Source organism: Hipposideros armiger, unplaced genomic scaffold (genome assembly GCF_001890085.2).
Source record: "Hipposideros armiger isolate ML-2016 unplaced genomic scaffold, ASM189008v1 scaffold_53, whole genome shotgun sequence".
Classification (NCBI taxonomy): Eukaryota; Metazoa; Chordata; class Mammalia; order Chiroptera; family Hipposideridae; genus Hipposideros; species Hipposideros armiger.
In genome coordinates, this window is record NW_017731403.1 from 4,566,595 (window position 1) to 4,579,238 (window position 12,644).

The 12,644-nt window shown below is 43.3% G+C and overlaps 1 protein-coding gene across 13 annotated transcripts in view; it reads left to right on the forward strand.

Annotated features, from left to right (window-relative positions):
* The window catches only part of LIMCH1 (LIM and calponin homology domains 1), a 377,436-nt gene that overhangs the window by 436 nt on the left and 364,356 nt on the right, over positions 1–12,644 (forward strand). The gene's annotated exons all lie outside the window — the stretch shown is intronic.

Consider the following 12,644-nt stretch of genomic DNA (forward strand, 5'->3'; position numbering starts at 1 on the left):
CCCCCACGTACGGACGACAGGTCCAGCCTCGCCCTCCCCCACCCCGTTTTTTCCCCCTGCCATATGCTCAGGGGTCACCCGCCAGGGCCTCGGGCAAGCTGCGATCTTCTGGCGCTTTGGCACTGGAGTCTCGAGTGAGGGTGGGTGCGAACGGTGAGCACTGCAGTCTAGCTGTGCGTGTGGGGGGCAGGAAGCGGTGTCTTGCGCCTCCATCCCTCCCAACAGCCAGCGGCGCAAATCTCAGCTCCCGCCGCTTCCAGGCGCTGCTAAAGAAAGCGCAGTGCGAGCAGAAGCACCGCAAAGGCTCAGGAAGCGCGGGCCCCCAGAGTCCTTGCGGACGCCGCATTTTCGGTGTCCTGAACCCCGTTCTGCCTTCCGCCTCTTGGCCCCCTCCCTGCCTGTCCAGATCGGAGTTGGCAGTGTCTCCACGGAAGCGCATACCCACCAGAGCCTCTGGCCGTGTTCCTGGCACCGGGTCAGGTGTGAGGTTGGCACAGCGTGCGGGGCCGGGGAGTCTTGCAAGACCCACCTGCGAGCGTGCCATCCGCAGAGACGTTGCCCAGCCTCTGGCAGCCCCCAATCCACCCCAGAGGCGGCGGGGCAGGCTCCCAGGTGCCGGATACCCGGCCCCGTTGGCATATTTCACTTCTTAAATGACTCGGTGGCAGGCCAGGGAAATCACTGGAGCTCTCGGCTCAGTCCAGGAAGCGCTCTCAGGGTGATCCTGATTCTCGATGTCTATCTAGGTAGCTGCAGCTTGGTGGCCCTGTGCTCCCGAAATGATGTATCTATGGGGGTCGGGACACTTGAAGGGCGCGAGGGGGGCGGGGAGGGAGAGGAGGAGGAAAGGTGACCCGCTATGAGCCGTGTAATGCGCCTGTTTCTCCAGCGGCCTTTCTTGAGGCTTATTGGAAGGCGAATTTGACCCTCTTTTCCTCGGTGCGAGGCAGCCCCCCCCCCCCTTGGCTGGTAGTTCAAAAGAAGAGATGCACTGCGAAGGCATGACCCAGCAATGGTGAAGCCTTTTAGTAATCAGACTGTCACTTAGTGACATCCCCTTGTGGCACCGCAGATCTCAGGATGCTGCCGGGGTAACAGCTACAGCGGTACAGATTTAAACCGTGCTGAGCTGCCTGCGGAAACCATGCTCACTTAATGTTGCTCTAATGCTACATACAGCAGAGAGGCCTGCACCTTACAGGGTTAACCTGCTTCACGTAAGGACGGGTGTTAGGCAGAGTTTAGAAACATCCATTTAAAAATAGGGTTAAAGAAACAGAAGAATAAACCCCAGACGCTCTTGCTAAAAGCCTCAATCATGTCTCTCATAACTTGATAGCTCATCATCAGGTGAGAAAAAGACCTTGGCATTTTATTTTTGATATGTGCCTTGGGGTGTGACGGGTTGTCCCTCTTTACCGCATACTTGTGCTCACAGGACGCACAGGAGACATTTGTAGTCACTGCCTCAGTTGAGAGCTGGGGAACTGTATTTTTCATGTTCTTGAACTTTAAAACCCTCAGGAGAGACTTTGGATGTGGATGGTGGTGAGGGGAGGATATGAGAGGAGAGCACTCTTACAGTTCTTGAAGGCAAGTGGCTTATTTCCAGTTTCCTTAATTGTGAGTGACATTGACATACTCTGCTTTAAAAAATGTATTGTGGTTTAAGTTACACACAGGAAGGTGCACAGCTCTTAAGTGCATACCTCCATGATTTTGACATATGTATATACTACTCTAGTCCCAACCGAGATCAAGATCTAAAACATCTCCTTCAGCCCAGAAGATCACCGCCTGTTTTGAAGTGGTAGTATATTTCAAGGTAATTATTAGGCAGGCCGGAATATCAGCTTGTGTCCTGGTTCCAAAGGTTTAAAAGGAATAGGGGCATCCTTAAGAAAAGAGAGTCTCCGATTTAGGCCCTGCCGACAGTTTGGTATTATTCTTGATACTTGACCGTGTACACCAATTTGAGAATATGGAAACCCGAATGGGGCATGCGTGGTTTTATGACTAAGTGGCCGTGGGCTCTGTTCTGTGTGTGCATTATTGAAGCGGCCTATCTCCTTTCAATTGAGGAGTTTGGTTTCACGGAAAGGAGAGCTTCCCCTCCCAGGCTGTATAAAAGGGTATTTGCTCCAGGGAGAGATAGAGCCCCCGCCCCCCCTCCATCCTTCCCCGAGGTTCCTCTTGAAATGTAAATGCTGTGTCTGCAAACCGGGGGAAACCCAGGAGCAGTAACAGATGGCTTTGCGCGCAGTTGCCGGGTGAACAAAGATTCCTGGGCCAATATAGCAATAATGTAGTACTTAGTATGAGCTGCATTCCCCGGGGGGATTGTTATCTCGAGACAATTGCACCTCCTTTAGGGGCCCCATTGTCTTCGGCAACATCCTCATTGGCAGGGCTTTGTTTTTCACTTTTGTTCAGTTGGTGATTAAATTTCCCACAGGCCTTTTTTTTCTCTTTTCAGTAGTCAAGAATTTCACCCTTTCAGAAAAATGTTCCCTTGGGTGTAGCAGGTTAATAAACAAACTTTGCCGCTTGTCTCTCCCGCTCAGTCCTTAGTCTTCCTTGAGTCTCAGGTTGGTGAGAAAAGTCAAGAAACAAACTCCCGGAGATAACTTGTTAGTGAGGAATTTCTCGGCCTGCAGCCTTGGCTATTTGGGGATTGTGTCACTGGGCAGGAAATGGTGGCCTGGGAACCTTGCGCGCACCTCACCCTCCCTCCCCACCCAGCTTCTGCCTTCGCTGGCAAAGGTGAAAGCCCTCATGGAGGTCACAGACCATGTGGGAACAGCTCTGTAAACTCTCGCAGGGACTTTTTATAGCTGTAGGAACAGGCTGCATGTCTCAGTGCGGGTTTTGGGGAGACTTCTAAAGGAAACAGCAAACTTCAAGTATTCACTCTGGCTTCCATCAGGCAGGGACCTGACTAACTTCCTTCCACATTCCTTTTGTAGAAGGCCATCCTAAGCAAAGGGGCAGTAAGTATCGCACTGTGGTTAGGTCAGACTTTGGGGTTGGGCAACCTAGCTTTGAATCCTGGGTCTCTGGCCTTCTAGCTGTGTGACCTTGGACAGGCTGCCCAAGGCTGTGTTTCCTCGCCTGTTAGTTCCAACTATTTTCTTTGAAAGCTAGCTCTAGTTGTTTATAACAACAAAAATAACAAAGAGATATTGTTAAAAGCATCTGTTAAAACAGGAGTACTAATAATAGCTTACCTACCACATAGGAGTGCAGTGAGGATTAAATAAGTTAGCACTATATTTAAAATGTTTATAATAGTACCTAGAACTTAGGAAGTACAGTATAATGGTTAGTATTATTATCATTACTATTACTACTGCTATTCTTACTACTGCCATTACTAGTGCTATTACCATCACCACTACTCTCATCGCTAATACTACTATTACTGCTATTGTTCTTGTTGTTGTTAATAATAACCAGGGCTGATTTTGAAAGAAAAATTTCAGAACCCTAAGTTTCTAGTGTAAAAAAATATAATTCAGTTACCTACTGATCTCATTCTGTTATCTTTACCTTATTAACTCCGGAAACCGGGATTAGAAGTTCAATAGATACTATGTGTTACTCTAACTTGCGTTACAAGATCTAGGGATCAGAGGAAAACCTGTAATATCTTCTCATAAAATGACCTGGTGGTCCCTTAAGGCTTAGAAAATGATGCCTCAATATTTAAGTTGAATGCATAGCCTTTATTACCAAACTCCAAGCAGAGTGCTCACTGCCTTTCCTCTTGCAGACAATCCAGTATTAAATCATCAGATACAAAGTGGCTGTCTGAATATTGATCTCAAATGTAGCAGTGTTTTGTTCACTGAAGTGTCAACTCCTATTAGGAAAAAGAATAATTCTCCCATTTATTTCCCTTCCTCCTTTCTGCCTTCCTTTCTTTCTTCCCTTTTGTCCCCACCCCCCTCCCGTGGTGTTCATTGAGTTACACTAGTTTGGGAGCAGGTAGATGATTCTAATTTCCTTGATCCTGCCTGCAGCAATATTTATCTATTCTAATCTGTAGCTCTTCTCTGCAATGCCAAACACTTTCTGGAGAAACAGATGTCCCTTCAACTTGGTTTCAGTTGTGATTTGAAACAGGTTGCCAAGTCTTCAGGGAGGGGTTGGAAATTTCAACCCAACTCAGCCCTAGTTCTTCAACTTGAGAAGTTTCTGGACTCCTTTAACTTTAATCATAGCAGACCCATGGGGCTTGGTGATGAATATAATCTTATTTGTGACCTAATCCATATTTCACATGAGTGGGAACTAGTGCTGGAAGGGATCGATTCATCATTTTGGGTCATTTCCCCTGCCCACATCGAATTGTTTTCTTATTTAACTGCGACCTGATGATGAAAAGATGTTGTATTGTTTGGCAGTTGGGAGAATTTATGAGTAGCCTTTGGGAGAATTTAGCATTTAGTGGCCAGCAACACATGACATTTGCGATGTAATGATGAGTGAACGCATACTGCAAGTTATATAGTCTTTTTAATTCTCCATGTCTGTAGGGACTTGATGACACATCTTTTTTTTTTTAGCTGAGCCATTCTGGCAGCTCAGCGACAGCTTAGCTTGGGCTGGGAATTGAACTGCTAGCTGCTCAGAGCTCACACTCTTGAGCAAGCTCTTAACCAACTGAGCCACTCGGCCAGCCTGACTTACATCTTTTTACTACAACAGAAATTTAGCTTTTCATATGGTTCTCCAGCTCTGCATGGAGAGCCTGGAAGAGGAAAGAAAACCTTTTTCTGGCTCAATCAAGAAAGGAGTAATGGTCTGAATAGATATGTAAATTAGAGCAGGCCGCATCTTTCTCCCAATGGCATTTAAATAGCCTGGCTTGTTTGTACACAAGGGCTGCTATGACACAATGCTGTCACGTGGTAGGAGAACAGTGAGATCCCACAGATTTGGGGAAAGGGGAAGTGGAATGGGAGGTGGAGCTGGCACTTCTTGCTCCTGCATCTCCCTGGAAACCACCTTTGCATCAAGTGAGCTCCAAATGGACAGACTGAGTTCTGGCCACCAGGAAGAGGGGAGGGTGGAGCATGTGTTCCCAGCAACTGCATCTCTCAGCCCCCTCTCTTTGCTGGTGGATGACAATGGAGCCATGATGCACACATCTGGCTGTGATTCTGTGGGTGGTAATCGGTGCGAGGTGGGACCAGGCAACCCCTGGAAATTGGCCTGGCCTTTTCTTTTTGCTTTGGACCATCCTGAAACTTAAAAATGTCATAGTTAGAGGTAACAAGATAATGATAGTGATGGTAATGAAGTTGATGCTCATAAGGATAAAAGCTGATAAATTTATGGCGTGCTTACTATGTGCTGGGCACTGGGCTAAAACGTCTATGTATGCATTAAGTGTTATTATTATTCCCATCTATACAGGTGAGAAAATTGAGGCTCTAAGTATCTTGCCCGAAGTTACAAATAAGTGGGAGAACTAGGACTTTAATTCAAAGCATCCTTTCTTAATTTCTACAAATATATGTATCCAGACATCCAAAATTTAGAGTTGAAGAAATTGGGGCTTCTAGGAGTTAGGGGACTGTCCAGGATTATCTAGTCAGTAAGTACTTAGAATCAGGATTTAAACCCAGGCTATTTGATTTTGCAGCCCTTGTTATCTGATCCCTTATATTGCTTCCCATATTTAGCACCATGTGTAAACATTCCTGTAAGGACTGAGTTTCCTGATCCTGGGTACAGAGTTGCTACCACCCCCCCCCCCCCCCCAACCTTATGTGGTAGCAGGATATGGATTTCAGAAACTGTAGTTTCCTAGACTATTTCCCATAATTTGTCTCTTTTAGCTGCAGGACTGAGGGGCTCTCTTCACTTGGATAGACCACCTCGGTGTTACATTGGGTGGGGGACAGGATACCAAGTAGGTGGTACTACCCCGGCCCTCAGGCAAGAAGAATGAGGCTCCTCACCTTTGTTTGCTGTCTTCAGACCTCACGCTGCTCAGGCAGAGCTGGGCAATGGGGTTGTCTGTAGCTCAGATCTGCTAGAGTATGGTTTCAGTCTCCTGGTACTGCCACAGCCCCCAATCACTCCACTGAAGTTTTATTAGGGTGAACAGCTAGTAGGTAAATAATTAGTTAAAAAAATTTTATTTAAGCTTGTTGATTCATTTCTTAAGAGGACAGATATTCTAGAATATTTTATGGTTATGCTATTAGGGACCCATGGCTCTCTTGTTATAGTTTTACATCTCAAGCCTGTTCCATATGGAGATGAATAAATGCATAGTCCATGTGTGCTTTTAACATTTTCTAATGGAGAAGATGCCTTATTCTATATTTTACATTCCCCAGAGAATTTGAGTAAAGACCTAATACCTGTGTGGTCTGTTTTGTTCTCCAAATATGGGTGTGAAGGTATATCTCTTCTCAGTGCTGATGTGTTCAGCCTCTGTTGGCACATCTGTCAGAGGCCTTTACCACAGCCCCTTCACCTTTACTTGAGAGCTCTCCCATCTGGACAAGATCTCACCTGGGAACAGTTTTGTTGTTGAGTTCAGCCAAGAGGCAGGTCCTTCCAGGAGAGGAGATTGGCAGCCTCTCCTGCAGGTCTCCAGGTCCCTTCCTGAAGAACTGAAGTGTCTGAACAAAGTAACTCTGTGACTTCTGGGAATCTTGGCTTCTAATTAGCATCCCTATCACCAACATTCCCGTCTAACTCTACTCATTTTGGCCTTTATTTTCATGGCTGAGGACTGAATCACTTAATGCTGGTTGATTTCTGACTAAACTACTCTAATTGGAACGAAATTTTCTTTGTAAGCCCGGTTCACTGTTCTGTGATTTAGAAAAATGTACAGTACAATTTTATAATATTTCCCCTCATCTTTTCCTAAGGATATGTGTGTGTGTGTGTGTGTGTGTGTGTGTGTGTGTGTGTGTGTGTGTGTGTGTTTACATTGAAAGCAAAATAAATGTAACGTGATCTTTTTGGGGTGGGAGATTAAGGTGGGAAAGAGGATGACTTCAGTGCAATTACACGAGGAGAGGAAAAGATAATAGAACTTTGTTTTTAAATGGCTGAGAAATATAAAAATAGCCTAAACTAGAGGGTTACTAAATGATACAGGAAAAAAGTAGCCCTTTAAAAAAAAAGAGAGAGAGAATGACAGAGTATCGGAAAGACTTCTGCCTGTACATGAAGAGATGTTATATTTCTCGCTGCAAGGAAGAATGATGTCATGGAGTTCAGTTCCGCTGCGGTAAAATTCCATGTTTTCAGTATTGAAAACAACACTCCCAAAGAGATGTCCTCATGTAGCTAACCCTGATGGGATGGCCATCCTATCTCAGGGAACTATCTTTGGTATGAGGGGAAGAAATGAGGTGACATAGTCACATAACATGTACCTAAGGAATATTTTGACTGACACCTTTCTCACTAAACTTATACTATCAGCAAAACTGTATCCTTGTATTTGTGCCGGGACCTTAAGAGTAAAATATTGGTTAGGCTGAGAAAGGTCCATGTTTCCACTGTTCTGCATTCTGCCTCTGATAGCTACCCTGGTGCAGCTATTATATTGGCTTCCTCATCAACCTTAGACGTTAGGCTGTACCCACCTATCTATCCCTAAACAGCTCATTAGGAAGCCATGTAAGAATGAACCTTTTTTTTTCCTTTTTTCTTTCTTTCTTTTTTTTTTTTAAATAAAGGTCAAGGACAGAAGGACTTGTGACTTTTTTATTTAGATGACTTAATACTGTTATAAAAAAAATCCTCAGCCTTATATTTTACCATGTGGGTGCACTAAGTGAGGAATTAGAATTTTATTTATTGTGATGAGTACACAGCTCTTTTTCCTCTCCTAAGAAACATTTAAAAAAAATGATATTCAGACAATTATTTTATTCTAACGAGTAACTGAATGAAAGCTATGATCGGCTTAGTCAGATGGTTTAAAATATGAAAATAATTTTGTAGGATGCTTGGCTATCACTCCTTTGTAAGCTCACTTCAGTGTAAACACTAAAATATAAGCATGATGGTGGAAATAAGAATTTAATGTGTGAAAGTATTTTTAAACAAATTTTAAAATTTGTTTACTAAATAGTGTTTACTAAACTCCAACGATGTGCCAGGCATGGTGCTAAGAACCAGGGTTAGATGGTGAACAAAAAACCCCATAATTTCTGCCCTCATGAAATGCACAATGTAGTTGGGTAGGGAGAAAGAGGTTAAATGATAAATACATTATGTACAAGTTGGGGTAAGTGCTATGAAGACAGAGACTGGGGGAGCTTAAGAGAAAAGTACTTTAAGCAGGCAAGGACTCAGAGTGAAAGTAATCTTTAAACTAGGACCATTGAAGGGTGCTGAGCAGGAGAATTAGATTGAAGCTAATTGACTGAGACAAGGGCTTGCATGGGCACACAATGCATACTTTTCTTGTGATTATGCTTTGAAAAAAGTGGAAATGCTTTTGAAGTTCTCCAGGTTTGTTGAAGGTGTGTGTATGTGTGTGTGTGTGTGTGGGGGGGGGTCATGCAGGGAAGGGAGTTGAGCGAGAAGTTCTTGAATGTTCTTGGTGGCCACTCAGAGTAGGGTTTGCATGATACATCTCTGCACCTCTTAGGACCAAGTCACAAATAAATGAAAAACTCTTCTAGGAGAAATGGCAGAGAGGACTTCGGGTTTATGTTTGAGCCTGAACTGGAGGTTAAAATTATTATACTAAATAGGGATGGTAGAGACCATATTCCACTCTGAGCTAAGAAGGGGTCACAGGAAACCTGCCTGCTTTTCAGTGAGTGAGTGGAGAAATTTTGTGTGAGACTTGGGGGTGATGATCCACAGGTGTCCTCTGATTTGGGAACTTTCTCCCAAATTCCTCTAAAAGAAGGGGCTTTATAAACTGATAAAGTCACATGCCGTTTGGGAGCCTATAATTTGTAAACTTTGGAGATCTGTGACTTAGGTTTCTTTCAACACTCGAACCCACCGTCTTTAGAACCCCCTTCCTCATGGTACGACAAGGCTGCTAGAGATTCATCATGACATCACCTTTTCAGGAAACAGGATGGAGGAATGGAAAATGAAGAATGAGAGCATCCTTTTTTTATAAAATGCCTTCTAGAAAATTCTTCCTGATACTTCTGTTTCCATTCCATTGCCCAGAACTTCAATAACATGGCCACTCCTGATTGCAGGGGAGGCTGCGGTGTCCCCAGGTAATATTCTGGGTTCTATTCCTTAGCAGAAAGGGGAGAATGGCTGTCAAGGTAGGGATACCCTGGTATGCCCCCTCTCCACTTCTCTAGGGACAAATCCGTTCAAAACAGAATTTAGATATGACTGCCTGTGAGGCAGATTCCCTGATTCCTAGCTAGGCCCATTAACTCTTCTCTGTGCATGCCTTACCATTTGCCTCTGTCAGAAACATTGTCATATTTCACTGTGATGAATGTATGATTGTGTAGGATCTGCCTCCTGTGATAAACCCCACAGCGCTTGTGGCCAAGGACTGGGTCTTAGTCATTGTCGTATCCCTCCTTGGTTTATTCCCGCTGCTCCCTGTTCCGTCCCCATAGCCATGTTACACACTGCCTGAGAGATTTCTCAGTGAGCCTGTGCCCAGCTATAATTGCCTGATTGGCACTTGGCTGCCGTGGCAGCGAAAATAGACTCTGTTGCTGCCCTGACAGGAAGCAAAGTGGTTTTTTTTTTAAAGACTGATTTAAAAAAGCAGTTTACCCAATAGTTGCCTGGAGACAGTCAGTGATTGGACGCTTGGAAAGTCATTCCACTGTTGGCTCTTAGATAGGTGATATCAGTTGAAGGAATTATTTCGGAGGCCAACCTTGTCCTCAAGTTGGACTGATGTAGGACTCACTGCACTTGGAGTTCCTGTCTGCAGGATTGGAGAGAAAACACCTTTGTTTTTTAAGTAAACATGTCCCCAGCATTCTGCCCTGGGACTCTCACCTTCTGTTTCACTCCTTACCTCAAAGCAATAAGTCAGCCTCCTCTCTCTCACCTCTTGTAGGAGTTCAGATAATTCCTATTTCTTAATATGAGTGAAAGATCAGGGTACCTTCAATTATAGGATATCTAAAAAGAAAAAGCACTGAGGAATTTTTATTATACTGGTTACCTATGTGAGTTCTTATTAGATAGATATTTTTAAAAGGAAAATATCCCACAAAAACTAATGACCCGTAGCCAGTATTATGAATGATCATGGCTATGACTGTTCATTGTCATGACCCAATGGAAACACTGAGAAATAGCATCCTCTGTGCCTTTCTCACAGAAAATAAAAAATTTAAAAAAAGGAGCTTGTGGAGTTGAATGTTGTCAGCAGCCAACAGATGTGGTTGCCGCCTGTTTCCTCAGGAACATTGCAAGATGTCATAAATAGGAGGGTGGGGTGGGTGACAAGTGGAAGCCTGATTCATCATGTTACAAGAGTTGACAGAATGTGATAATGTACAGCGATAAAGTGGCTAGTTCAGTGCCAAATAAAAATAATTATAGTTAACACACTTCCAGAGCACTTTTCTTGTGTTAATGCTAGTCTAGATGCTTGTTCGAGTTAATGATATGATATGAAAATGCGATGACAGCTATCTCTATCTATCTATCTATCTATCTATCTATCAATCTATCTATCTATCTATCTCCTATTACAGGGCCTGGCACAATAAGGTGCTTCTCAGGTAAGGACCATTTTATGCCCATTTTACAGATGGGAAAACTGGAGCACAGAAATGTTAACTGATTTGCCTGAAGTCACATAGCTAATAAGTGGAAGAGCTGGGATTTGAACCCAGGCAATTCTCATTCCAGAGCTTGAGCTTGGGTTGCTGACTGCTATGCTCTAGAAGTAAAAGCAAAAACTTCTAAAAAGATCATGATCCCAACTAACTGTCTAACCAAACAGAAGACCTGTTCCTCTCTCTCTCCCTCCTTCCCTTAACAGCTGTTTATTGAACATCTTTTTTTGTGTGTGCATGGTACTGTTAGTTGCTAGGAAACAGTTTCACCTCTCCAGCTCCTAAACACATCTCTGAAACTGGAGCCCTTGAAATGTTTTTAAAAAGATAAATTTTGGCAGGAGAGTGGTTAAGACTACTATGAAAAAAACCATTACAGGAGCAGAACGAACTATAGTCAATGCGTGGAACTATTTTTATTCCCTTTGTCTTCACCAACCTCATTCCCCTTGATTGTGACCTGGCTCTCCCTCTGTATTCAAATAGTCCTGGAATCTGAGCTCAAGAACTGAAATTACCGTATTTCCCCATGTATAAGACACACCTTAATTTTGGGGCCCAAAACTTGAAAAAATATGTATTACATAAAGTTATTGAACTCAAGTTTTATTCATCATAAAATTCATACAACTCCTCATCGCTGTCAAAACTCCCAACCATTAGCTTGTCCTCATCTGTGTCTGATGATGAATCACTGTCTTCGTATATTGCCTCGTCCTCAGTTCCATCTATGGCATTTGAAATCTATAACCACTGTGTAAGACACACCCAGGTTTTAGACCCAAAATTTTTCGAAAAAGGGGAGATATGGTATTATTAACAGGGGGAAGAAAAACATGTATTTAGTGTGTCTCCCTGCTTGGCATTGTGATAGGTGCTCTGCACTTGTTATCCCGCTTAGTCCTTGTGTAACACAGATATCCATTGCCCACTATTCCTGTTCAAGGTTCTCTACTGTGCCTGTTCTAATAAGTTTCAATCATTTTAAGACTGGCATGCAGGCTGGTTGGGACTCTGATATGACGTGGCTCCCAGGACCTCAAATGGTGATCCTCATGGTGGACCTTCTCTTGGCCTACCCATCTGGTATCCCATGGCCCTAGCTTCAATATTACTTGGTATGGGCCCTGGTATCCTGGGCAAATACAGTTGCCTCTGCTTTAGTTTATGTTTCTGTGATGTGAATTATTGCATATGGAATTGGGAAATTGGGAATGTTGCTTTATAAGGCACAAGTTGCAATGGTTCATGTGAGATTTTTCTTAGCACCTTAATATTTTGCATCACCTCACTTCATAAGGTATATAATGTCTAATTACTACGTTGCACACCTGAAACTAATATAATATTGTATGTCAACTGTAGTTGAAAAGTAAAATATTTTGCATCACCAAATAGCAATAGTTAAAAACAAAGTAGGCTGGTAGAAGTAAACCAGGGAGACGATCGCTCCTTGTTCTTGTTCTCAGCTCCATTTGGCTTTGTGCTTATTAAAAGTTCTGATTTTCTCAGATTTTTCTGCATTTTTCTCTTATCTCCATAATGCAGTAGTCTCAGTCCTTCCTTACATGCTTTCCACCCTGCACCCTGACTGCCACCCCACTTTTTGGGTAAAGTCCCATATTTATTTTGTAGTAGGAAATAGAAAACATCATTTTATTTGTGGTATAACTTCCAATGTTCTTATTGTTTTCATTAGTGTTCTGGTTACAACTTGAATGGGATTTGAGCCTTCTGCCCCAACTCTATGTTTTCCATAATACCTGTTATAGTTTAGTTTGTGATTTTGCAAAATACGAGGTTTTTGGTTAGTTGTCTTACTTTGGGACATTATTCATTCATTTTCAAGTAATGTGCATGTTATAGTAG